The sequence below is a fragment of the Lissotriton vulgaris genome, chromosome 9 (assembly GCF_964263255.1).
Source record: "Lissotriton vulgaris chromosome 9, aLisVul1.2, whole genome shotgun sequence".
NCBI lineage: Eukaryota > Metazoa > Chordata > Amphibia > Caudata > Salamandridae > Lissotriton > Lissotriton vulgaris.
Window position 1 is genome coordinate 1,027,484,327 of NC_141697.1, and position 26,944 is coordinate 1,027,511,270.

A 26,944-nucleotide genomic window follows, 5' to 3' on the forward strand; every position below is an offset into this window, starting at 1 on the left:
ACTGGAAAGCACAGAGGTAAAGTGGTCTTGGTACTCCAGAATGCAGTAGGCCTGGCTCATGCCAGAGGTTAAAGAACTTCTTAGGGATCATGACCTTCCAGATAAAAGTGTTGTCCACCTTGGGGGCAACAACTTGGCATCAATGGGCAGAAAAGGGTTCAAGAACAACATAAATGGGGACCTCATCACACTAGTAAGGATGGTATGTAAAACGACAAAAGTGTGGATAGAAGTGGTACCCAGGTTTGAATGGGGAGAGTGGGGAACCACATCACGGTGGAAAGGTCAAGAAGGAAGCCGGACATAGCTGGGAGCACAGTTTGTGAGAGCAGAGGCTTCGAGTCAGTGAGGTACTGGCTTATAAACCTGGGGATGCCCGGATACTACACAAAAAATGGGGCACATTCTGAGGGTGCGGGCATATGCATGTTCATTCTAATTATCTCCTGGATTCTAGAGCCGGAGGGCTGCATATAAAGAGAAAATGGGTGCACCATCAGGACTTTCGGAGCCACAAAGGAAAGCGAGCACCCTTAGCAGTATGGTGGGAACAACATCGGTCTGCCTACAACAAATAATGGATTAGGACTGCAATGTTGACTGAATAGCGCAGTCACCCCTAAACGCAGGCCTTGAGATGCCGAATGGTAGGACAGCTAAAGGTAGCAAGTGGAGCCTAAAATCCCACTAGTGGTCAGCGCAATAGGGAGACTATGAGGAGAAAGGACGATAATCATTAAAGAAACAAATGCTTTATGATGCTAAAATTATGCCTTGACTTGATTTCCACCTGAAAGTGGTGACGTATAAATGATCTGAGGCTTTATAAGCCCAGCAACGTCTTTGCAATTTACTGGTAAGTATAAGTGGGATGGAAGTAAACCTAGTGCAGGGGTGTTGTGTCAGCATTGATTAAAGAATCTTATCTTTTCAATTTTGTGCAATAAAAGTTTGTTCTGAAAAATAAAACATAATGATTTCTTCAGGATTTCGAAAAGACTATTGTTGTTTCATCCTTGACTCCAGACACACGATTACTTTCCTGAACACAATTAAATCGTTTAAACATGTGGAGCTGTCACAAGACCAGCAGACAAGAAAAAAAAAGCAGCAGTTGTTTTGAACATCATTTTGTTGAAAGCCCTGCATCTCTAATTGGATAGGTGGAAGACACAAGTATTTAATCCAACACACAACAAAGCCCAATGTAAACAAAAGTCCAGCTCTCTCACTAAGCAGGCCTCCTACTCCAGTGTGACCTTTAGACAAAATATGTTCTGCTTGTGAGTCATCTTTATTGCTACCTTCACAAAGAGCAGCCCGTGATCAGTAGTGGGTCACCATTTGCTGATCCGAGGGAGTTAGTTGCCGTTAGGCTGGTGGTTGTGGACAGTGCCCCCCCGCTCTACTCTTTTGTCCTATTCGCAGCCTTTGCCAGAGACTGTGGGTTACCTGATTGACTTAAAAGCCTCAGCTACACAGCTGTTACCTTCTTTTGCTGGAAGTGGGTCAAGCACTGGCCACACATGGGTAATAATAGAACGTGGGAAGACTAAAGATCAGTTTGGTTCAGTTTATCTTCCAGAGCCGGTGGGGACAATAAATCATAGCCTGTTTGATTCATGGAACTACTTGATGTCAGACTTAAATCATGGCCTTGTGGGTAAGATTACTGACTCAGTCATTCTTGGTCTTTTTTCACTGTGAGCCCACCACAGCAGCACCTTTAGTGAATTCCAACGGCAGTTGTAGTAAAATAGCCCCAGCTTAGCTGTGTTTAGTTTTGTTTTTTTATTGAAAACTTATTTAATGTATTGCTGTCATCTGTTCCTCAGTTTTTGCTGCTCACACAGTGCGTTTATTGAGAGCCTGCTGCTTCTGTGAGCCATTCAGTAGGTATGTCGGAAAGCCTTTTATGTGGCATCACTAAAGTCCCTCTGCCACAACATCAATATTTTTTATACAAGCTTCCTCGCTTTTCCCTTCACGAGAGTTAGCTAATTTAGGGAACAGCAGGAACTGCTTTAGAATTAAGCCAGGGCTGGGTTCGCAAATTCACTCAAAAACTGCGCTAAGTTGAGTTCCACAAGCAGCAGAGCTTGTTAGGTTGCGCACATTTGCGTTGATTTTTAGCACTGGGTGTTTGTCCCACAGTGGAAAATCATCATGAATTGCACCATGCGCAAAAGGGCGCTGCTTCTTTCTGCCGCTCAAGTAGATTTTTTACTAGAGCGGTCGCCAACATCCGTGACCGCTCGCGTTGAGAAATCTCGCCGGGAGGTGGTCTAGCGTTGGATTTTCCTCGCTCGCTCTCACCAAAATGCTGGCGAGCAAAAGCGTGGAAAAAACGCTGCTCTGCTTTGCAGAGCTGAGTTTTCAGGAAATCTGCATGCTCAGCAGAGCAAAAAGGCCCCCTGGTTCAACGATGACCTTAAGAAATCCAAGAAGTTATGTCGCACCCTCGAGAAAACCTGGAGAAAAAACCCAACCACCGACAACCTAACCACCTTCAAGAACGCCACCCGTAAACACCACCAATTGATCCGTTCTACCAAGAAATCAGCATTCAAGGATCGACTCGACAACAACGCCAACAACAGCAAGGAACTATTCAACATCGTCAAAGAATTTACCAACCCCACCGCCGGCACCAACGACATCACTCCCTCCCAAGACCTCTGCGACTCTTTATCCTCTTTCTTCCACAACAAAATCGCCGACATACATAACACCTTTGAAAACCAGCCTGAAGAACAGCCCACTCCACCCACATCCGAACCAAAACAGCACTATCACAACCTTTGCGCCTGGAACCCTATCACTACCGAAGACACCATCCGCCTGATGAACTCCATCCACTCAGGTTCCCCCACCGACCCATGTCCCCACCACATCTTCAACAAAGCAGACTCCATCATCGCACCCCATCTCCGCGATGTCATCAACTGTTCCTTCAACTCCGCCACCTTCCCGGACAGCTGGAAACATGCCGAACTTAGCGCCCTTCTGAAGAAACCGACAGCAGACCCCTCTGAACTTAAGAACTACCGCCCCATCTCACTCCTCCCATTTCCTGCCAAAGTCATTGAGAAAGCCGTCAATGATCAGCTCGCCACCTTCCTCGAATCCAACAATTCCCTCGACCCCTCACAGTCCAGCTTCCGAGCCAAACACAGCACCGAAACCGCCCTCATCGCAGCTACAAACGACATCCGAACGCTACTGGACAACGGAGAAACAGTTGCCCTCATCCTACTTGACCTCTCTGCTGCCTTCGACACAGTCTGTCATAAAACCCTCATACAACGCCTCAGCAACGTCGGAATACAAGGAAAAGCTTTGGACTGGATCATATCGTTCCTCGCCGGACGAACCCAGAGAGTCCGCCTCCCCCCATTCAAATCAGAGGCCACCGAAGTCATCTGCGGCGTACCACAAGGATCATCTCTCAGCCCCACCCTCTTCAACGTTTACATGAGCTCCCTCGCATCCATCGCGCGACAACACAACCTCAACATCATCTCCTACGCAGACGACACCCAGCTGATCCTCTCCCTCACCAAAACCCCAAACACCGCCAAAACCAATCTACACGAAGGAATGAAAGAAGTAGCCATTTGGATGAAGAACAGCCGTTTAAAACTTAACTCTGACAAAAACGGAAGTCCTCATCTTAGGATCATCCCCCTCTGCCTGGGACGACTCATGGTGGCCTCCGGCCCTTGGTACAGCACCCATACCTACAGATCACGCACGTAACCTGGGCTTCATCCTGGACTCCTCCCTCTCGATGACCAAACAAGTCAACGCCGTCTCATCTTCTTGCTTCAACATACTTCGCATGCTCAAACAAATCTTCCGCTGGGTCCCCACCGAAACAAGAAAGACAGTCACCCACGCACTGGTCACCAGCCGATTGGATTATGGAAATACCCTCTACGCCGGAACCACAGCCAAACTACAGAAAAAACTCCAACGCATCCAATACGCCTCAGCTAGACTCATACTGGACATCCCCCGTCAAGCTCACATTTCCGGTCACCTGAAGGAGCTCCACTGGCTCCCCGTCAACAAGAGAATAACGTTCCGTCTCCTCACCCACGCACACAAGGCCCTCTATGACCTAGGACCCGAATGCCTCAACACACGACTGTCCTTCTACACACCCACCCGCCAACTACGATCATCCAATCAAGCCCTCGCCGCAGTTCCGCGCATCCAGAGATCCACTATGGGAGGAAGATCCTTCTCCTACTTAGCGGCCAAAACATGGAACTCTCTCCCCACTCACCTCCACCTTACACAGAACCACCTCTCCTTCAGAAAGCAACTAAAAACCTGGCTATTCGATATATAATGCACCCACCATCCCTCAAGCGCCTTGAGACCCTCTGGGTGAGTAGTGCGCTATACAAATTACAGAACTAGAACTAGTGCAGAAAACTCCGCAAACAGAGTGGAGTTCATCGCCCAGGCCTACTTAGAATGTCATTAAGGCTTTTCAAGTACTGGCCTACAGATTCAAAGCAACAGAAAAGATATGACTGGAGGGCTTGGTGTGTTGAACTGTTGCGGATAAAGCGCACGCTGACCTGGAGTTCTCCTTACAGGACGGAATAGCCATGCTTTTAAAAAAAGTTAAAACACTTTTATTGAGGTTTTTTTTAACGTTTGTAACTGTATAAGAGACACATTGAAAACATACAATAAAGACAAATTATCGAAGATGAAGATAACATATTCATTTACTTCAACTTCTTCAATGATTATATCAAAAGAAACTAGAAAATATGCCAAAGTATAATTTATTGGAAAACATTTTGCTAAGACACAAACGATAAGCCTCAATCGAAAAGATAGATGTTAAAATGAAAGTGCTACTGATAATGGAAAAGAAGAAAAACAAATAAAGTAAATGTCCACAAAGGTGTTGTTACAAGAAATGTAAAAGAGCTAATCATATTAAAATGTCATAGAATCAATAATTAAAATTGTAACATGGAGTTTCAGCACAAACCTTTACAAAAAAACATTAATAACGATAATAGGAAAAATAAAATATTGAGTCATGGAGGTTTTCAAACCTCCTGTGCACAAGTAGGACTTCTAGAAACGCTTTTGCAGACAGTAAGAAGATACTCAGAAACCGGAAGGCAAATCACATGATCTGTGTGTAAGAGATTAGCCCCATGTGAAGAAGCCTGCGTCACTCCTACGATTTCACTGCAACACTTCTACGAGCCTTTTCTGCATACATACTCTGCCTCGATTCGTCACTTTGAAATGTTGCACATTTTTTATGTAGCTGCAGTTTCACAAAAAGTAGCGCAAAGGCAGCGTAAGAGCCTAAAAAAAAAAATAAGGCCCTACGTTTTTGTTATACTAGCTGATCTAAATGTGTTTAAAATGTTCTTCCAGATTATCAACCATACACTGTTCTGCCATACATCCTTCAACTAAATTTATGATAGTTCCACATTAAGGCAGATGGGTCTGTGACCTGTGAAGTCCACTTTTAGAGTATTATGAGTCTAGTATCTGGAGCTGGCTGAAGACCAGAAGGGCGAGAATCAATAAGTAATATCTGGGTGGGGAGTCACAGCATGTGCTCTCTATAACTTTGTTCTCTAGAGGCCTCAGGAGCGAGTGGCAACAAGGGCCAATCCAAAGACTTAGAGGTAGATTTAGTAACTCCTGTTCCGTGGGTTCAGGCAACAAGAGGCGCACTATGTTTTCCCATCCACTGCCATCACTCATGGCAGGCAGAGTACTGGCACAGTGTGATCCGTAAGCACACAGAGGAAAGAAGTGGTATTCGGGTATTTTCAACTTCACACTTGCTGGCATTTATTCTGCTAGAGGGGTAGTTACTTTGCTACATCAACGTCGTCTAATATGTGTAGCATCAATATCCAGGAATGCAAAATTCCTATGTTTGTGTTGCATCAAAACCAATTGGTATGTGTGCTGATCTGCACAAGTTACACCCTAGTAACGCCCCCTTAATGCAAAGTGATGCAAAGCAGTGCAAAGGGATTTTTCTCCTGAGAAAAGGGCACCATTCCAGTGCAAAGGGCATGGACCACTTTGTGGAACTATGCATCGTCAGAGGGAATTAATAAATCTGGAAAGGTGTTTCTTAGCTTTTTGCTTCTCACTTTGAGAGGTTTAGGTAGGTAATGGAATAGGCAGAGGCAGGATTGGCCTTCGGATGGCCCAGACCTTCTAGCCCTATCCCAGGTTTGATCCCAGAGGGACAGTTTCACTGGGGTCTGGCAGGGGTCTGTCATGTAAGCATGGATGGTACCTTGAAGCCCAGGTTGTGTTCACTTGTAAATAATAAGTAATTCATTTCTGTCGGGTAATGATGTGCTATTGAAAGAATTGTACAAGTGCCAATGCAACATTTTGTTGACTATCTGAGGTTGCCCAAAGAGTATGTAAATATAAATCTTATATGGCTCAGAAATAAAGAATGCTACGGCCCAATATGTATACCAGCTACCTCTAGCCTCCCAAATGGCTACTGAGTGTGCTTCAGAGTTGCGAGATGAAAGCATCTGGGTACCTGAGTGAGCACACTATGGAAAGAGCACCCCATGACTAGAGGAGTGCCATTATTCGATCCAAGGCAGTTGCAGCTAGCTTGGCTGTTGGAGGGAGTAACTCCTCTCTGCTCCCTTCTCCTGTTTTCCCGTTGCTAGAAAGTGCATGCTCTCAGTGGGGTCGGTTACTTGGATGACTTCAGAGAAGGTGAGGGGTCATTGGTTTAATAGTTCAAACTACTCCCCTATCGCCTATTTTTGTCCTTGCCACAACTGAAAGTGGGCCAAATAGTGGCCACAAAAATACTGCCCACCCTAGGAATAGTGGAAGTAACCAGAAACAAATTAGGGCTTACGTTTCTTGATATCTGCTCTTGCTATGAGAAGTTTATATGGTTCTGACTATAGAGAGGGGATTTCATATATAGTTGATTATGAGGTGCTGATTAAATAATTGTGCCAGCAACAATGCAGAATTATCTTGGCTACCTGATACTTCGCTATGGGTATATACATGTACATCTTATATGTTAGAGGTGTTTGTATAGCGCATGGCTGCCCCAGCCAAGGGGCGTCCCGGCGCTAGCTGCCCATGTCCAGGGGACAGCGAGATGGAATTATGGGAGGTCCAGAAGTGTACATAACATAACTAGTTAAAAAGGTGGGTTTTTATGGCTTTGCGGAAGGATAACAGGTCATACCTTACAGGAATCGTCTGTCATAAAGAATTGTAAAAACAACCCAAATTTTTTTTTAGATATGCTTTATGTTCAGCTTTGAAAGGAAGGGCCATCAATAAATGCCACAACTTGCACTCTGCCTTATTATATATATTGAACGCGTTTGGGAGTTGAGGTGGTAAAATTAAGTAGATACACAAGTGAGTGAACTATGTCAGAAAAGATTCGTCCTTAGGTAGTAACAGTTACAGTCCACCACAAGGAAGGTGACAGTTTCATCCTGGGTGATTACGAATGTCCAAACTAAACAACAAAATAAGGAACCAGTAGAAAAAATGGTGAAAACCACATTATGGGGCAGATTAGGATGGAGGATTTTCCGCATCCTCCGGGCCGGCGGAAGCCACCGCTGGCCCGGAGGATGCGGAAAATCCTCTGCGGACCCACCAAAGACCCACCGCCACATTAGGATGGCTGGTGGGTCCTGGTTTCAGTCCGCTGCTTTTCCGCCGCGGTTGACTTACAACTGCGGCGGAAAAGCTGTAACATGGCTGACAGTGTCTATCAGACACCGCCAGCCATATTAGGATAGAGTAAAAGAGATGCTTTTCCGCCGTGGAAAAGCATACGGAATTTGTCTTCGGGGGCCCGTTGCGGGCCCCCTGGGTGAAAGGGGGTGGGGGGTGCACATGGGGGGTACCCATGGTATCCCCCTGCATTTGTATGCTGAAATCAGCAGGCACAGCGCGGTGCCTGACGCTTTCTGCATACAAATGCAATGCATGCAATGTTAAAGATAGAGGATGTGACCGCCACAGAAAGCTAGTTTTGAAAGTTGGACAGCACCCTTTAAGAGTTATACACTGTTGCAAAACATTAGTTAAAAACATACAAATGAACAAAGTATTAGTTTTCCCAAATGTTCAGATAAGACACACAAAAGTTATGACTTGGATTTTCTTTCTTTTATTCAATTTTTATTCTTTATTTTCTTTTTTTGATAGTTGCGAATAGCCGACGCGTTTCGTCCGTTGCCGGACTTCTTCAGGGCTTGAAACAATCTGTCTGATATCGTGTTTCACATCCGTCTCAGTCAGGCTTTCATGGCGTTTCTTTTATTGCTTGGAGAATTGTAAGCAAGATCAAAAATCCTAGTCACAGTCGATGCCGACAAAGAAGCAAAAGCAGGCCCACAGTAAGGTCAAGGGGCTGGAACATACAGGAGCATCAAGTTGTGGTCTTCTGGCGGTCACATCCTAATCTGCACGGAGGGAACGCCGCTGCCCATGCGGACGTTCCCTCCTACTTTGGGGTCGCGGACGGACTCAAGTCCGTCCGCGATCCTAATGAGCCCCTATGCTTGTGAGAGCTGGTTCCTTGGACCTAGGGCAGTCAAAGATTGCTGGGCTCCACCTATAATAATTGAACTCCTGGGGGCACAGCTGTATTGGATCCACCAAACTGGCTAACCAGTTATACCTCTTTAGCACTTGACTCGCAGGGTAGCGAGGCAAGGTAGTCAACAGCGACAACATTATATCACTCTAATACGTCTTATTAACTGGTTGTTCAGTCAGTGCTTTACTTAATAAAAGAAAGTATCGTAATGTACCCAAATAAATATACCACACACAAAACATGTTATTTAGTGAGAACAAGCTAATGAGTGTGCATACACGTCTAGAGCTGCAGAGTGACCACTGATCCTTCCCTGAAGGAACAGCATTACAATTAACATTAGTGTGAATTTCAGCCTCGTTCAAGATCAACTTCAAAGCAGTAGGGTTCACATTGCCACTCTTCACCGAGTAAAAAGTAGCTTTCTGTTTGTATTGCTGAAATTTCAGTTTTACATGCAGGTGGTGGAATGTAAAAGAATGAGTGTGCTGCTACAACACCTTCCCAGGCTCAAGAAAAGCCAGTGAACGAAATGCTGACCCTACCTAGGCACACTCTGGCAATTACTGAATAGGGTACAAGAGAGGTATACTGAGCCCACAGGAACAGACAGAGTCCACTTCGTGACATTGGCTTGGGTAAAGCTGTGCTGCTCTGCTACTTATCTGTCCTTCCTGACTGTGTCAGTTTGCTTTAGGTACTTCTTCCACAAGTTCTTCCTTCACTTGGGAGGTTCCACAGGATCTGCACTTTCCATGTCCCTATTCAAATGTACGTCAGGCCTCTTCCGCACTTATCTTCTCCCATGGTTTTCAGCTTTACACTGAAGTCAATGGCACAAGTTTTTTATTCGGCTCAGTGACCACATTATCATTGACACTGATCTTCAGAGGTTTTTGCTGCACTTCGGCAAGTGTATGATCAAGCACTGTCTTAAGCTTAATGGCAAAAAGGTGTTGCTGGCCAGGAGAATGCAGATCTCTGGAGCTCCACCTTCCTGCCTTTTTAATATGGGTCATGTGCTCCCTCATCTCCAGTGGTCAAGAGTATAGGAGTCAAAATTGATGCTTATCTGTAAACCTCTGCCCAGGTGACATACATTTGTAAAATACTACCTTTTATCAGAGAAGGCCCCCATACACTGCAATGGCTCTCAATTTGATTAATAAGATGCTGTTTATCATTACATTTAACCTTCTCTATAGTCTGTAAATTGTACAGAATTAGGCAGAAATACTTGGGGTCTCATTTATGAGGTGTTGGCGAAGGGCAGCACAGCAAGTCACCTTGCTGTGCTGCCCTATGTCAAAGTGATAGGGCAGGAATGCACCATGTTTATCCAATTCTACGTTCTTGTGGGTTACATCCCAATTCAATGTATATAGTTTTGATATTATTTCCTGTTTTTCCCCCCTCTCATTTTTTCTTTTTCCCTAAATAAATGTATGCTCTCTATCACATTTAAGAGTTGTTGACATCTCCCTGCTTCCCTCCTTTTACAATGTATGTGCATGATTGATATCAATTGTCCTTCATTTTTCCCTGTTGAGACATTGTTGTATGTTACATTACTTTTAGAAAGTGGGCACTTCTCTGCTCTTACTGCTATGTGTACCTTGCAGCCTGTCTCCAATCCAGGTCTGGGGTGGGTGATAGCTGCACTTCGTGCATTCTCTCTAGACAGCCATAAACTGGATGGCGCTATAACCTAAGGAATAGTAAGATTTACTATTCCAACATCTTCCCTGCTGTACGTAGACTGGTGTTGGAATAGCAAATCTTACTATTCCTAAATCCAGGAACCCTCCAGTGCAAGTCGTTGTAAAGACTTGAATTGTAAAAACTGCAATGTTACATACCACGATCATTTTGGTCGCGTTGTAACATCACATATTCAGCTAATTAGTGGCAAAGGACAGACATCCAAACGATCTGTGCAAATGAAATAACGTCAGAGGCCTGATTTACAGGTCACCACTTTTGCATCTAATAATCCTATGATAATCCTGTAACTTGTGTGTTTCCCCTGCCTGCTTTTAATCTAAATCTGTTTATACATTTTCAATTTTTTGTATTTTTTTTTAATCAATCCTTGTGATTTTTTGAGTGAAAGGTGTTGTGAATTTTCTTCTAGTGATGTCATCCAAGTGAAATGTCATGCATTAGCGCTTCCTGAGATGACGTCCTGGGAGTCACAAGGCAGCAATTGCCACTTCTACGGTTCCTTTGATTTTGCTTAAATGATGCCAATATCCACAGCAGATCGTAGAGGAACCCTGCAGGAGATGAGAGCAAGTCCATCTATTTGCCACTCCACACCTCCCGTTTGCAGAATGATGTGGGCACAGTCTTGCATATGATGTTTTGCCTTGCTGACGCCAAGCAGGAAGTACAGGTGCATTAATAGGCTGGTCCCGTCCAGGAGGCGATTGAGCTTTCTAAAATACTTTTCTTCTTCCGTGCACACAAAGGCTAAGGAAAAAAAGGCTAGGGAAAGAAAACCGACGGGAAACTGCGACGTGATTGAATGTTGTATTGTTGTTAAAGGGATACCATTTATTGCCGGATGGAATTAGCTTTTAAAGAGGCATTGCATCGGTTCCTACCCTTATTATTATTGATTTCATTTATTAAGGATGCATCATGGTCGCAGCCACAGGGTCCTATTTTATTAAATAAATAACTCAAGGATCCCACATCATCATTGAAATCAACAACACCCGTGAGGCGTCTTAAAACTTTTTGAGTTTGCATAGAAAACGCCCGCCTCTAGAGACAGCAACTAGAGCTAAACACATTTCATGAACCTTTTCCACAGAATTGTGTTTATTTTGGGGAAAACGTTATTACAACTCTTGCATCATGGGTACGCGTATGTGCTTGTTTAATGCTGTTAACCACCACGTCCTAACAAATATTGTGCTGGTCTACTTGACATAGCAATACTCTTCTGTTTGTGTGAAGTGAAAAATAGCAGACATGGAAGAGTCCCGTTTCTTGAATAGTGTTTTTCATGATGTAGGTATTTGGTACGGAGACAGACACTAGAGAAACCAAAATGAATGTAAACAGATTTCTGAGGCTTCTAAACCAGAACAAGCCCAGAACCTCAGCTCCAGTTACAAAATCATTCTGTTGTGTTGTAAATATTCCCTTAAGCCATGTGTGATATTTTGCAGACCTGTTCCATAGACAACACTAAAATGGCTTCCAGACCGTGAATCCGACCTTCAAAATCTAGGGCCCTTCACAGCTGCCTTCATTTACACTACAAGACAATGCCTTTTCACGATGGCTTTCAATATTCACCCTGCTAGGGTAGCACTCCGAAAATGTTTTCTGGATTAGTTATAAACAGTCCATGTTTTTCCCCAATCACTCACTTGACCAGCCACATTCTTCTTTCAGTATTACACTTAATGACGGCTTCTGTAGTGCATAGAGGGTTGCCAAATAATTCAATTTGTACACAGTTGCATCACATTTGTAATTGTAATAATAATCACATCAATCCCACCAAATCATGTATCCAGGATCTGCTAGAGAAAGTGAGTATTAAATGACTACTTTAACACTGAGAGCTATGCCCAGGATTGTAGGAACTGTGCTCCTCAGCTTCAAACAGTATTGGATGGAGATGCTGTCGGGAAGTGTGGCTAACCAATCAGGCGCCGCTGAGGACGTAACACTTTAATCCCAGTGGCACCGGGTTCATTCCGAAGAAGACAAGCATTTGCAATGCAATAGGTCTCGCATTCACGAAATGTTAAGCCATTGCCATGTAAATGACAATGCCTTTTATTTATCTGTTTTCAAAACCAACACATAGATAAAAGGTTGACATTTACAACGGCAATAGCTCAAACTCTCGCAAATTGGAGCCCTATTGCATTGCAAATGATTGTTTTATAATTGGAGCAGTTTGGCGGTTGCTGATGGCATTGGCGGTTAAAGCCGCCGCAAGTTTGACAGTTAACTTGCTTCATGTTTGCGGCCGCATTACTATAGCACAAGCTTTCTTTTTTAACAGTGAAATGAATCCCAGCTACTTTAATAGGAAGTACGGCTCTAAGATTGCCGCATTTCAGAGCTTTCAGGAACTTATTTTTCTAATCTCGTTCAGATACTTGATTGGACAAATCAGTGATTTGAACTGGAATGGTCTCCCAAGCAAAACTCTTTTTCAGCTTTCCAGTCTGGATCAGCTTTGCATTGAATCTGAAGAAAGGAGAGAAAAAGGCTGCAGGTTTCACAACCTAGCACTGCCCTAGCCAGGACCAATAGGACAAGCACTGGCAAAGTCATAATGTCTGGCCATGGAAAAGTAGGGTGTGATGTCTTCAAGGCCCTTCTAAATGAGTGATAAGAAGGGATAAGACAAAGATTAGGAGGCAGAGAATTCCAAAGGTGGGGAGTTTGGAAGGCGAATCTTAGTCCTCCAAGCCTTTTCCGTTTGAAAGAACAAACGGACAGCAAATTGGAGCTGGAAGTACGGAGAGCTCGGACGGGAATATAGCGATGGAGACGAGAGGAAATGAAGGACGGACTTTGATGAATCAAGGCCTGATAAGTCAAGCAGCCCACCTTGAAGAGCCTGCGCTGGACCACAGGGAGCCAATGCAGGCTTCTCAGGAGAGGCTTGGCAGAACTGGTCCTGGGCTGGCGAGAGACCAGTCTAGCCGCTTGATTTTGAATCAGCTGAAGTTGATGAGACTGGTAGAGGGGAATTCCCATGTACAATGAGTTCCCATAGTCAATACGGGAGATAACCAGACCCAGCGTGACTTGAACTAGGGCCTCATGCGTGAGGAATCTGCTAATCTTTCTGATGCGGCGAAGGTAGAAAAAGCATGTCAACATCACAGATTTAATTTGGGATTTCATGGTCAGATCCTCACTGATGGTAATTCCAAGGCTCTTGACCGAGCTCACCGGGCAGGGGACACTTCCGAGAGAATGTGGCCAGAAGCTGGAGTTCCAGGGTTTACCAGGAGGTCCAGTGAGTACGAGCTCGGTCTTTCCAGGATTGAGTTTGAGCTGGTTTGTATTCATCCAGTTGCTAATGAATGACATAGTTGACTGGAAATTCTCAACTGAGGCAGGGGAGGAATCGATGTTAAAAATAAGTTGGAGGTCATCCGCATAGTTGAGGATGACCCCCTGGCCTCTCATGCAGCCTAGAGATGAGAGGAGAGATGTACAGGTTGAATAATAGCGGGGAAAGGGAGGAACCTTGAGGAACCCCACAAGTACGGTTTTTGGCTTCCGACAAAAAGGGGCCAAAACGAACAGCTTGTTTACGATCTCGTAGAAAAGAGGTAAGCCACCTTAAAGGGGTGCCCCTGATGCCGACGTTCTCGACCCGCTGAAAAAGGATGGAGTGATCAACGGTGTCGAACGCCGCCGACAAATAAAGGAGCACCAAGGCTTGGGAGATGTTTTGATCAGCCCCTTTCCTAAGTTCGTCATGGACTGTCACCATTATGGATTCGGTAGAATGCTGAGGTCTAAAACCAGCCTGATGTGGATCTAAAAACTGGGAGCTTTCTACAAAAGAGCCAAGGCAGCTAGAGACATGGGCCTCAATGAGTTTGCCCAGGAAGGGGAGCAGGGATATTGGCCGAAAATTGCTCAGTATCCCCGGGTCTGCCTCAGGTTTTTTTAGGATGGGTGAGACAACGGCGGATTTAAATATACTGGGGACCTCCCCTGAGTCGAGAGAATTATTGAGCAACAAAAGGGGTACCCCTGGAAGGCTAAGGAAGATCTCACGGGCTATGTTGTAAAAGGTGGGAAAGCAACCAATAAACAAAGATCCTTTAGTATTGCCCGGCGGTGTCGCCTCTTTAACCCACAAAATATTAATCAATGAAGAGGCAGGCGCTGGAGACTGGAAGGCAGGAAACAAGGGTTTATTCTTCTCCGGAGGAGAACACATCAGTTCGGACAGCAAGTATCGTCACGAGGTGCTCTAACCGCATCTCTGAGGCCTGGCCTCTTATACACAAGTTTATTACTTTATTGCATAAAACACATCTCTGTCAACCCTTTGATGTACGGAAAGACATCCTCGGAATCCCCGCTTCAGGCCCGTTCCCACACATATTCACAGTAAGAGTCCCCTCCCTACCCACAGGAGGAGATGGCTATCACACAGCTGGACATTCCGCCGATTCCCGGAATGCGTGCGACTGATCAGATCTCATGGGGTGGGGGCTTTGATCAACTGTAACTCCTTTGAAGAGGGGTGATTCCTTACAGTAGGGGCAATAAACTGCATCCGCAGGGCTAGGTGATGGCCTGGGATCGGCTCGGACAATCGGGCACAGAGGAAGGAGTTTATCAAAGGGTATGTGACCATGAAAGGGATGGAGGGAGGTGTCGCGCTGGGAACAGGATGGGGTTCCGAGGCAGAGCTGCGTGGTAGAGGGGTTGATGACCCAAGACATGTGAGAGCGGGGGCTGTCAGCGTGCGGGGGGATGCTTTGCGAGGTCAGGAGAGAGAGAGAGAGAGAGACGCGCTGGCTATCAGCGAGGGGCAGGGAGGCCGTGGTGCTCAAAATGGTTGCCGCTTACGCGCACGAGTGGGCTCAAAAAGGGCAAGATGGTGCCGATAATGTTGACGTTTGCGGCCTAACTTTTAACAGTGTGAGCCGGACAGCTGTCCGCGGGAGAACCAGAACGGACCTTATTAAGAAGAGATACAAATGTTTCTCGTGTAATTAACGGAAATTTTGAAAATGAGGAAGGGTTACTGGGGATGTTACCTCCGTCAAAGCTTGTGTCGGGTGTGGTAATACTAGCTTTAATAACGTCTATCTTCTCAATAAAGTAGTTATTGAGGGAGTCACAGAGATGCTGAGAGTAGGAAGGGGACATCGTAATGCGATCGGGTTTAGCCAGTTCGTCCACTATCGTAAAAATCTCTCTTGATTTATTGGAGGAATTGAGGATTTTATCCGAAAAGTACTTGGTTTTAGCCTCAAGAATGGCTGATTTGTATTTTTTTAATGCCGCCAAGAAAGAGAGCTTCTTGAGGGGGCAATAATCCGATCTCCACTTGCGCTCGGTTTGTCGAAGGGCAAGCTTCAGATCTGTTAGGGCCTTACTAAACCAGCGTTGTGCATCATGAGGACGCTTATTCCTAAGCTTCTTTAATGGAGCAACCGTGTCCCGGGCTTCAGCAATCCAGGTGTGAATACTATCAGCCTGAGCGTGAACAGATATAGGGGGACCAGGCTCGCTCAGGGTGGAGGGGATTGTGGTAGCCAGCAAAAGACAGAGTGAGGGAATGTCTACTTTGGCCCAATTCCGAATAAGTGGGCGGTTAGTGGGGCAGACTACAGTAGCTGGGATTCGAGGTACAGTAAAGGAGATAAAGAAATGATCAGACCAGGCACATGGGGAGATCTGTAGATTTTGAACATCTAAATTTAGAGACCATAACTGGTCCAAGATGTGACCCTTAACATGGGTTGCAGTGTGAATATGCTGAGAGAAATTTAACCCAGTTAACAGGTCAGTGAACTCCCTAGAGGGAGAGCTCTCATACTGCGTGTAGGGCCAGTAGTTAAAATCCCCTATAATAAGGGTTCTAGCATGATTAATTGCCAGTTCAGCCGCCACACTGCCAAAGGAGCTCAAGAAGCAAGCAAAGGCCATTAAAGTAAAATGCAGGGGGAAAAATAGAGCTATCATGCTGCTGGCGGCTTGCAATAAACTATTTCAAATTAAAAAAAAATTACCGATGCAAATCATTTTAAAGTAAACAATGATGCTTTCTAGTGGGCCGTCCTGCCCCCCCAACTCTTGCAGTCAGTGTTTGTACATTGCTGCATTCCTCTCTACAGAGAGAGTCTTCACCACACATAGACGATAGGCACAACATTTAAACTTTCTTTATGAAGCACGTGAGGCGGGGAAGGAGCAGGGAGGTGGTTGGGCGTGTTTGTGTGTGCGTGCATGAGTGTGGGTGGGTGTGTGGTGGGGGTCTGTGATGAGAACAGGCCGTTAGCCTTAGGTGGGGGCTGCTCAATGGGACTTGTGATGGGCTTTTGACCAGAGGACGGAAAACAGGCAGTTACAATGCAACACTACTCAGAGAACCAAAACCTGTGAGATTAACAATGTATCTATTTCACTAAAGTCATTTTCTAATTGTAATACCACTAATGTGGTTTATTGCATTCAATGTCCATGTGGTCTTCACTACATTGGAAAAACTATACAGGCACTTAAAAAACGAATCTTACAGCACCAATCATGCAAAAAATGCTGTGTTGAGAATGCTCCTTTGGTAGAACACTATCAACGGGTAGGACACAAAGAACAAGAAATGCGTTGGTGGGTAATTGAGGCCATCAGACAAACCAAGAGACAAAATAATGTGGATCAAATATTAACATGATGGATTTGCCGCACTGATCAATAGGGGCCTTAACTCCACTACAAAATGGCATACACAAGGATGTATGCGTTGATTGGTCCCTATCCTTACTCAGGTTTTCAATAAGTTATATGGCTATATGATCAGGTTGCTCAGTTAAAAACAAGGTTAATTAGAAGATCGAGACATTCCATTTAGAATACAATTTCAACATTAAGTTTACCTGATCACACCTGCTAAGATTGGTAGCCATAGGCAATGAAATATCTTGTTCTGTAATATAAGAAAATTGCTTACAGGATTGATTCTTCTTTTTTATGTCATTTTTTGATGTGATTCTTACTCTAGCAATATGGAATTGATATTGAAGTGAGAGGAATATGCTGCTATATGAATTAATAGGAATAATTATGCAGCTATATGAATTAACAGGAAGAAAATATTACTCAATGTATGATCTATATATTGTAATGCATCTTTATTCATTGTTCAATGTCATATAAGTCATGTAATCTATAGACAGTTCATGTCTTGAATAGAGTCAAATGATGAAATAATGTAGATCAATGTCCGAATAGGAATGTATCAATAGACATAGATAAAAGGTTTTTGGTTAAATTTGAATATACACGCCAAAATCAGATTAAAACATCTTGGGCCCGATGTAGGTAATCCCAGATTACCGATTCTTAAATACCGAATCATACCGATTCGGTATTTAAGAACAGGCAAATGGGATGTAGGTAAAAAATTACCGAATCGGTAAGTTTCGGTAATTACCGAATCGGTATTTACCGATTCGGTAATTGACATTCATTCCTATGGGCCTGGAGGCCCATAGGAATGAATGTCAATTACTGAATCGGTTAATACCGATTCGGTAAAAGGGGAGACATTGAAGGGTGGCAGGGTGTCACTTTGACATCCTGTTACACCCCTCAATTGTGTTGTGTATGGGCGCACATGTTGCAGACATACATGCAAAAAAAATGCTTTTTCAAAGGTTTTCATTATTTACCACCAACTTCTAGTTAATGGTAAATAACGAATCCTAAAATGAGAAAAGCACTCATTTGAGTGCTCCCTACATTTCAGATTCGGTAATTTACTGATTCGGTATTTTTAAGAATCGGTAATTTACAGAATTCTTAAAAACCGATTCGGTAAATTACCGAATCTGAAATGATGCCACCTACATATGAAAAGCCTAATTCCGGTCGGTAACGGCTGAAATTCAGTAATTTCGTCCGTTACTGACCGGAATTAGGCTTCCTACATCGGGCCCCCTGTGTTTGATGATTGTTTAAATATATAGGAAATTGATTGTGTTTCAATGTACAACATGATGACGACGTACACGTTACAATATTGTTAAAATACTGTCAATTAGTAAAATTGTTTAATATATACATTTATTGAAGAATTATAAACAAACTAAAATGCCTAAAATTAGATCCTTCTGTCATGTGTGAAAGACTTTTATAAAGTTTTTGAGTAGGTATAGGATTATCAGGCTAAGATGGCTTCCGCGTTTTGTTAACTAAATTAGAACGCATGTTAATTAGTTCTTCTTTCCGCTGAAAATGAGCTAGAAAAGATGGGGACGATCAGAATATGAGAGGAACATAAAGATTTATTGAATAATCTCTCATAAATTAAAAATAAAAATGTGAAAAGCTTTAAAACAAAGTCGGGGAGGCATAGATTCATCTGGCTAAAATGGCCACCGTATTAGGCTAGAGAATTAGACGACGTGTAGAATAATCCTCTTTCTCACTCCAAATGAGTTTAAAAAAATGGAGAGAGACGGAATCAAAGCGATTGTTGACTAGAAGACTCGCGGTTCGCTTCATGCAGTTCTACCATAAAAGATTACTACAGGTATGAAAATAGGCCCCGATACCAGAATAGACTAACTTAATTTCATCAACATGAATTTAGTGACAACTTATATGTGAATTGAAGTGAATTGAATTGACAACTTATATGTAATATTAATTGTCCCCTTCAAAATAGATTAAGGCTGTTGGAGCTCTGAGGCATACCCTGAATCTCTGGAGTATATATAACTGAAGTCTTTCTCTATTAAGGAGTGGTAGAACAATTTTCATTACTCACACTGTGACTTGCTGCATGAGACATTACAGGTATAAATTATTAATTTTATGCAGAGACAGCATTATTGACTGTTTTTAAATTGGCATAATATTGAAACAAGAACTATTTGATTGGTTTCATATAGACTCAATCATCAAGCGTCTATTACTTTTTTCCTCAAAAACCTAAATAAGCTGCTCAACATTCTGAAAGAGCTACAAGGTACATACGTATGTTATTTGATCTTTGACTGCTATCCACCCTAGGTATCAATTTTTTTAAGATCATTCAGTATAAGTATAAATAATATAAATGAAAACTTTTGTTAAAACAGCCGTCCCTGATATTTATAACGCTTCTGTTAAGACATAGAAGATGGGCAAATTGTTTACAATACCACCATGTTAGTAGCTGGTCACAACTATCGCTTAAAATATAGGTTCCTCTCTATCTGAATATAATTAACATGGTAAAAGGATGTTTTAGATACTGTAATTAATGATCTAGACTAAACGGAGATATTTCTAGAATCAACTGCGAGTGGAGAGGGTATTGTCTGGGCTCGAAATAAATGATGTGATTTCTATACAATAGACTTATTCCACGAAACTATAAAGAGGATTCTAATAATTACAACACATGTCCTCTTGAAGAATTACTGAGTAACCGTAGGACAAAAGATATTTTTAGGAAGTGATCATATGGACTCAAACCAGGAGGAGACCAATTTTGGTTCCCGTGAGACATACCTAAGTTGGAATGTTATAATTCTATATAAAACACAATTACGGCCTAATGTTTTAAGTTGATGAATAAATAAAATGTTCATTCTTAACATGTTTTGTTTCAAATTATATGTGATCTAAGATTTGGTGACTATCTTTGTAAATATCTTCAAAGTAATTGTCAATACTAAGGGGCCGATTCCGATTCGGTAAGCTAATCATACGACCAAATCGAATCCGTAGCCCTTTCCGTATGTCTCGTACAATTCCGTCCGAATCGCTTAGTACAATTTGTTTGAAAATATGCGCCCGAATCGTTGCGAACCATACGAAAAGCAAGGAAAAATCCATACGACACAAACCCTCACAGTGTACCGTACGAATCGTAAACATGCTGTACAACCTGACAAGTACGATCCGGACCGGGGAATGAGAACGCGATTCGTACGGAAAATGTCACGGTGAGCGATTCATATGGAGTGCCACACAATCACATACGCACCATACCCCTGCAATCATGGGGTGTACGCACCGTACCCCTACGCACCGTACCCCTGCAATCATGGGGTGTACATACCGTATCCCTGCAATCATGGGGTGTACGCACCGTACGCCTGCAATCATGGGGTGTACGCACCGTACCTCTACACACCGTACCCCTGCAATCATGGGGTGTAAACACCGTACCCCTGCAATCATGGGGTATACGCACCGTACCACTGCAATCATGGGGTGTATGCACCGTACTCCTATGCACCGTACCCCTGCAATCATGGGGTGTACACACCGTACCCAGGGCGGGTCCGTTTCGTACGTGGTTCAAGTCTAAATCTGCTTTTCCGGACGTTTTTAGCTCCCGTAGAAAAAGAGTCATACGGAGTGTTGACGAGACGAATCGTACTTGCTGGGTCGGAAAATGCTGCTTCGATCCGTACGGACGTCGCGTAATGCGTGTTCCGAATGCGATTCATACGGATTTTTAAATCGTATGGTCTTTCGTACGATTCGTACGGAGATCTGCTTTGGGTCCGAATCGTACTTCATCGTACGTACGGGGACGTTTAAGGGTACGATTCGTACAGGAAATATGCTCTGTACGGCTATTTGTATGGGATTTTACCGAATCGGAATCGCCCCTAAATGTTTTTGTTTTATTTGCATAGGTGTTTATCTTAGGGTAGATGTATATAAGAAAGACACATGGTAATCATTTCTTATTCCATGTTTCATTAGGGGTCAACTGTTTGTAACGTTTACAGTCCTGAAGATGGTTTTATTGACGAAAGCATAAGGACCGATCGTCGACAAATACACTTCTTTCTTGATTATCATTTGTTTTATATGAAAAAGTGTATACAATTGTTACAGTGAAGGGGTTAATTATTGTAAAAATGTTTTCCTTCTTGTTTCATTGTGAGTTAAACCTACAAGTACCCTATATTAATTCTCAATATAAAATTCTTTTTATACTTACACCTGTGTTTGGATATATTTGTCTATGTTTATATTCTATGAAAAGAAATCATAACACGAAATTACATTGCAAGTAATGTTTGCTAGCTTCCCTTGAATGGTGAACTAAAAGAGTGAAAATAAGTATTGAAATAAATCCCTTGAAGGCGCATTTACCTGTTCACAATGCAATCACAGCAGTCGTGTTTTGGCTGTAATCATCTTAAGCTGCAGCAGAAATATTGTGCTTAGATTTGTATTTTGCTTTGGGGAGGACGTTATTGGATTTCAGAGAAGTATTCAGAACTTACGTCGCGTTAGCATAAAACAAACTTTGAGCTAATTTGAACATTTGGCAAGATAAAACTACTGATGCTGAGTTACAAGCACTCTGGGTTGCTTTTCATTAATTAAGGTAGGAATTGTAGTGTTGATGCACAAAGAACCTCTGAATATCCTTGATGTACATATATTTGAATATGTGCAAAGTATAAATGGCATTTATGTATATATATATATATATATATATATATATATATATATATATATATATATATATCCACAGAGTTTCGTTCAAATTATTTGCAACACAAACAAATGAAATCCAGGCCACAATCCTTTTTGAGATAGCGTGCTTTTAATTCAGCAGCAATTAAAAGCACGCTATCTCAAAAAGGATTGTGGCCTGGATTTTGTTTGTTTGTGTTGCAAATATTTGAACGAAACTCTGTGGATTGTTGGGCGTGGCAAGCCCGTCCCGGCCCACCGCTGCAAGTGGCAGAAGTCAATTTGCCAAAAACGAGGTTGATATAAATATATATATATATATATATATATATGTATATATGAACACCACATCTGACTCCTCACAACGAAATCCGACACCCACAAAGGGGAAACATTTGCCTCTACTGTCTTTCTTATTCAGAGTTACGCTGCGACGAGTTTCGGCAATACCTGCCTTGATCACACAGTGATCGCTACTCTATCAACACACATTTTTAAAACAACAGAGTAACAAGGTCACATGACCCGGGATTCGCAATGGACGGCAAAGAAAGACTTTTGCATGTGCATGTGCATATTATCGGCAAACATTCGCATTATTCCAAACTGTTTTTAGTATCACAATTCATTCATAGAATTTTGTGACTTGTTTATAAAAAAGAATAACAATTATACTTTCATTGTGTTCCATTTTCATTATTCATCATAAAGTACTTGTGCATTATACTTTCAACTTCTCAAGTTTCATTGAAGGCAAGTGCCTGACTTCCAATGTTAAAAATCTTCACATTGAAAAACTTTACAATAAAATGATACATCTCATTCTATATTGTAGTCAGATTAATCTACTACAAAGAGATATTTGCATATTGACTTCATTGAAATTAATGAAATAGTTTTTACTACTTTAAGTTATATGGAAACTGAGGTTAAATGAAATAATCATTTTCCAATCCGTGAATATTCTTTCCAAAGGGCGTGATTGGTAATAAGCATCATTGCAGTGTAATGTTTAAACCTTCATCAAAAGTGGTACATTAAAGTGCAAGTGCTGACTCTCAGTTAGATTGAGCCTCCGATTGCCTCATAGGGTATTTCTGATGTTCTCTCAATTAGAGTGTTCTGGGCTCTATGGATTATTCAGAAAATAGAAGTGTCTTAATATTGAGTTTAAAATATTGTCAGTCTGCCAGTGCAAAATTGCGCAATAAAGTGCAAGTGCAATACAGTACTATAATTTCAATTATATGTCGGCCAGTATCTGAACATTCAGTGCAAGTTCATCACCTGATATGTCCTACTGGTCTCTATATCAGTGCAAAAAGTTTTCACAATAAATTGCAAATGCAATACAGTACTCTTGATATTAATTAAAAGACAATCCCTCCTTAAACCCATAATTAATTTGTTCCAAATCTACTCTTCTTCATAGATTCCTAAGTATCCTCATTAAAATCTCCTCTATTAACAAAACACAACTCTAAAATTTGCAATAAGGTTAACCCACTAAAAAGGAATCATTTTAATAAAAACTATATCGTTCTGATGTTCTTATTACTTCTCTCCTTTTTTGTCATGTTTCACATGCATCTCATCAATCTAAAATGACATCAGTTTCACTTACCCTCGGAGGCATCTTTTGACCAGGCGGTCAGCTCTACTTGGAATCGCCCATACCTCGCCCATACCTCGCCGCACCCGCTCCGCGGGTGCCGCATCGCACAGGAGTGCATGGAACTCTCACTGACAGCGTAGAGGGACTGCAAGGCGGCTTGGGTGAGAGGCTTGGCGGGGCTGCGAGCGTGCAGGGGACTCCAACTACCAGGAGTCCCTGCTAGACCGTCAACCACCATCCGGTCCGCTCTCCCTGATGGCCCGCCCCCCGCCCAACACGCCCCCTATATCACAGTCGCACACCCCCGCAGCGCGGGACGCAGCTCGAGGCGAAGACCGGGCAAAGACCGGGCCGTTTCAGGCCGTTCCAGACCGAGTAAGACCGGACCAGGCCATCTCTCTTGGTTGCATCTGTAACGGTATTCTGTTCTATTGTGCCTTAACTACCCCTACCCTTTCACCAAAAAATGTCGGTGCGCGAAACCCGGAGTAGGGCCACATAGCCCGTGAAAAAGGCTACAGGGACCTTGGATGATTTTATTACAAGGACTAGCTTATCCATTGATAATGAGATCACAAAACTGCAGCATAGAGTGTCTCTGGAGTTGGAAACTGCCAGAAGGCTGTCCACAGATATAGCATTAAGAAAAAAATCTTTGTTAGGTAGCATTGCCTCTTCGAAAACTCCTGAGCGCACTACCGGCCCCATACCAATTATCACTTCGGCCGAAGTACATCCTATACCCGAGGAAACTGCTCCCGCTGCCAACCATGACTTAGACCCCTCGCAGTTGTCGGTCAGTGGTGTATCAGAAAGTATTTTGTTTTCAGATCCTCTGGCAGAGAATGTTGAGGGGGAGAAGGCGTCGGGGAAAGCAGCTTCTAAAGGCAACCAGGGAGTCGTTAGGGCAATACCCAAACAAAAGAGAAAACGGAAAAATGTGTCTGTGTACGCCAGGAAAAAGGCGAAGGTAGCCTCAAGTCAGTGTATCACAGGGGGGGCATCTCAACTACCTATTGGGCAAGACCAGACTCTTCTAACTGTACAAACCAGTAATGACAACATAGAGGCGTCTAATTCGGACCCAAGGGTTGACCATCCTATTGATGAGGGCGAGAAAATTTCCATACCTATGGTTGAGTCAGTAGGGGATAGGGAAGAGTTTCTGAAACTTGTATGGGAAACACTTAAAAAACTCCTTAGGCCGTTAGAAGTTAGGCTAACCGGCATTGAGAATCAGCTACTTGAGGTAGAAAAAAGTGTTATCACCCTATCTAGTTTAAGTCTTAATGGTAGTGATGTACCAGCAAATCTCAGACAGGCTCCAACCAGGGCCCCTGCGGTATCCTCAAACATCAATACATCTAGTACTCAGCAGCAAAAAGAGGGAGTAGTAAATAATACAAGTACTATTCTGACAACGAGTACTCTAACAAAATCTAATGCTACACCCTCGAACTTGCCATCTGTTAATACTACTAGCAAACCCTCCTTGAAGGGTCCTGTACAAAGTAAGAAGTCACAAATGTCAAATGTTGCTGTCTCTCATTCTTCTGCCCCTAAGACTCCAGTTCCACAGAAGTCCTCATCCCATATACCTCCTCCTATACACACTACTCTGGGTCTAAACAAATCCCTGGCTGATAGATCTTCTGCCAACAGAATAAACACATCTAACTACCAAACAACCCACGCTTATAACAACTTCAAGGGAGGATTTATAGACCTGCCTCCCGATGCTAGTCCCTATGTAGTTGTCCTTACTGGGGTGCCTGAATTGGAAAACCAATCTGAAGAGAATTTCTTTTCCCTAAAAAATAAGGTGATTTATTGGTTAAATTCAAACAAACCCGTTCCAAACCATATGAAAAGTAAAATCCTTATGGTCCGCAGGGTACCATGGGTTGGTCCTATAGCCAAATCAATTCCGGGCGACTGTATAGTTATTTCATTTGAGGAACCCCACAGTGCCCATCAGATTTGCACATGGAAATCATATGGAGACGCTTCAACTATTGAAGCCAGGCCTTTATCGTTTTTCTATCCCCCACCTAGGCCCCCAAATTATGGGTCCAATTGGAACACTGTTAAACATCACTATGGTTATGCACCCAACTTGGTCAGACAGGCTGACCAAAATATGTGGAATGGAATTCCCACGTTTAACAGGTTCAGTTGCTTAGATGCAGTGGACTGACTTGAGACCCTGCCAAACTGTATCTCAAAGTTAGATTACACCTATTGTACGTCCGGTGATGGGAACAGCTACCCTAGAAATAGAAACAGTGAGATACCACAGAGTGAGGGAGTTGGAATAAAAAACTATTGCAAAATGTGGGACTCCCAGAACAAGGAAAGTTTATCAGTTGTGAACCCACAATGCTACGAGTTGGATGAGGGTTGTCCTGGTGAAGGAAGTAGCATTGTAGCAGGGGTTTCGATTATCGAAGCAGAGAATCAAATTGCTGACTTACAGTTAGATAGTGTAAATCTTCCGTTGGTACCAGTGCCGTCTATTGATGAATCCACCTGTTCTGGTAGTGGGCTAACCCCAAAGTTGCTCATTCTGTCATGGAACATTGCTGGAGTCGGCAAAAACCTGAAAGACCCAGTATGGGCTGATTATGTTGACTCCAGTGATTTCTGCTTATTGCAAGAAACATGGGTAATGGATATTCCGCATAGGATAGGATACAAACGTTTGGTACTGAGGCGGTCCAGTCCGATAGGGGGAGGCCGTCTGGGGGATTGATCATATGGCTCAAAATTACATTGAAAATAAGGGTCGAACTAGTAGACACAGGAACCCCTGACATCTTGGCATTAAAACTTGTAAATTTTAATGGGGATGAATGTTACATTGTCAATGTTTATAATAGACCTTTTGGTCATTCCAAGGTTTCACCTACTTTGGAAACTTTGGATGCCTTCTTGAAAAGGGTGGTTGGTGATGTCCCTGTGATTCTGGGAGGCGATTTAAACTGCAATTTCGAACCGGTTCTTGGGATCACTGACGTTTTTGAGGATGAAGATCAAGCATATAATATCCCCCAGCTAGAGACCTCAAACTGTGTTAAATGCTCGACTCTGGCCGTCCAACTATTGAGGTTAACTGTAGATCATGGACTCAGAGCATGTAACGGCCGCCTTCCATCGGATCTAACAAAACAGCCAACCTTCGCGAAGTCCAAAAGTAATCTGGACTTCATACTTGTTTCACCGTAAAATGTGCGAGCAGGTACATGTTAATAATAACAGACGTGCACTAAAATGGCCGTACATTCTAGCCGAAGGCAAGGCCTTAGCTTTGGTATACTCACTTTTTGGGACGATGTTCGGGCCTATAGTTGGACAACCCTTCTTACCCGACCAGTATGATCATTTTGTTGAACTACACAAGGCTTTTTTCAATGAACTAAAAACTTGTTTGTCCAAAATGCCAAAGAAAAAGCAACAAAATGTACGAGTGGGATGCCATGGCAAACTATGGTATGACCATTCATGCAGGTTGGCCAAGAGGGAACTTTTGCTTGCTATTA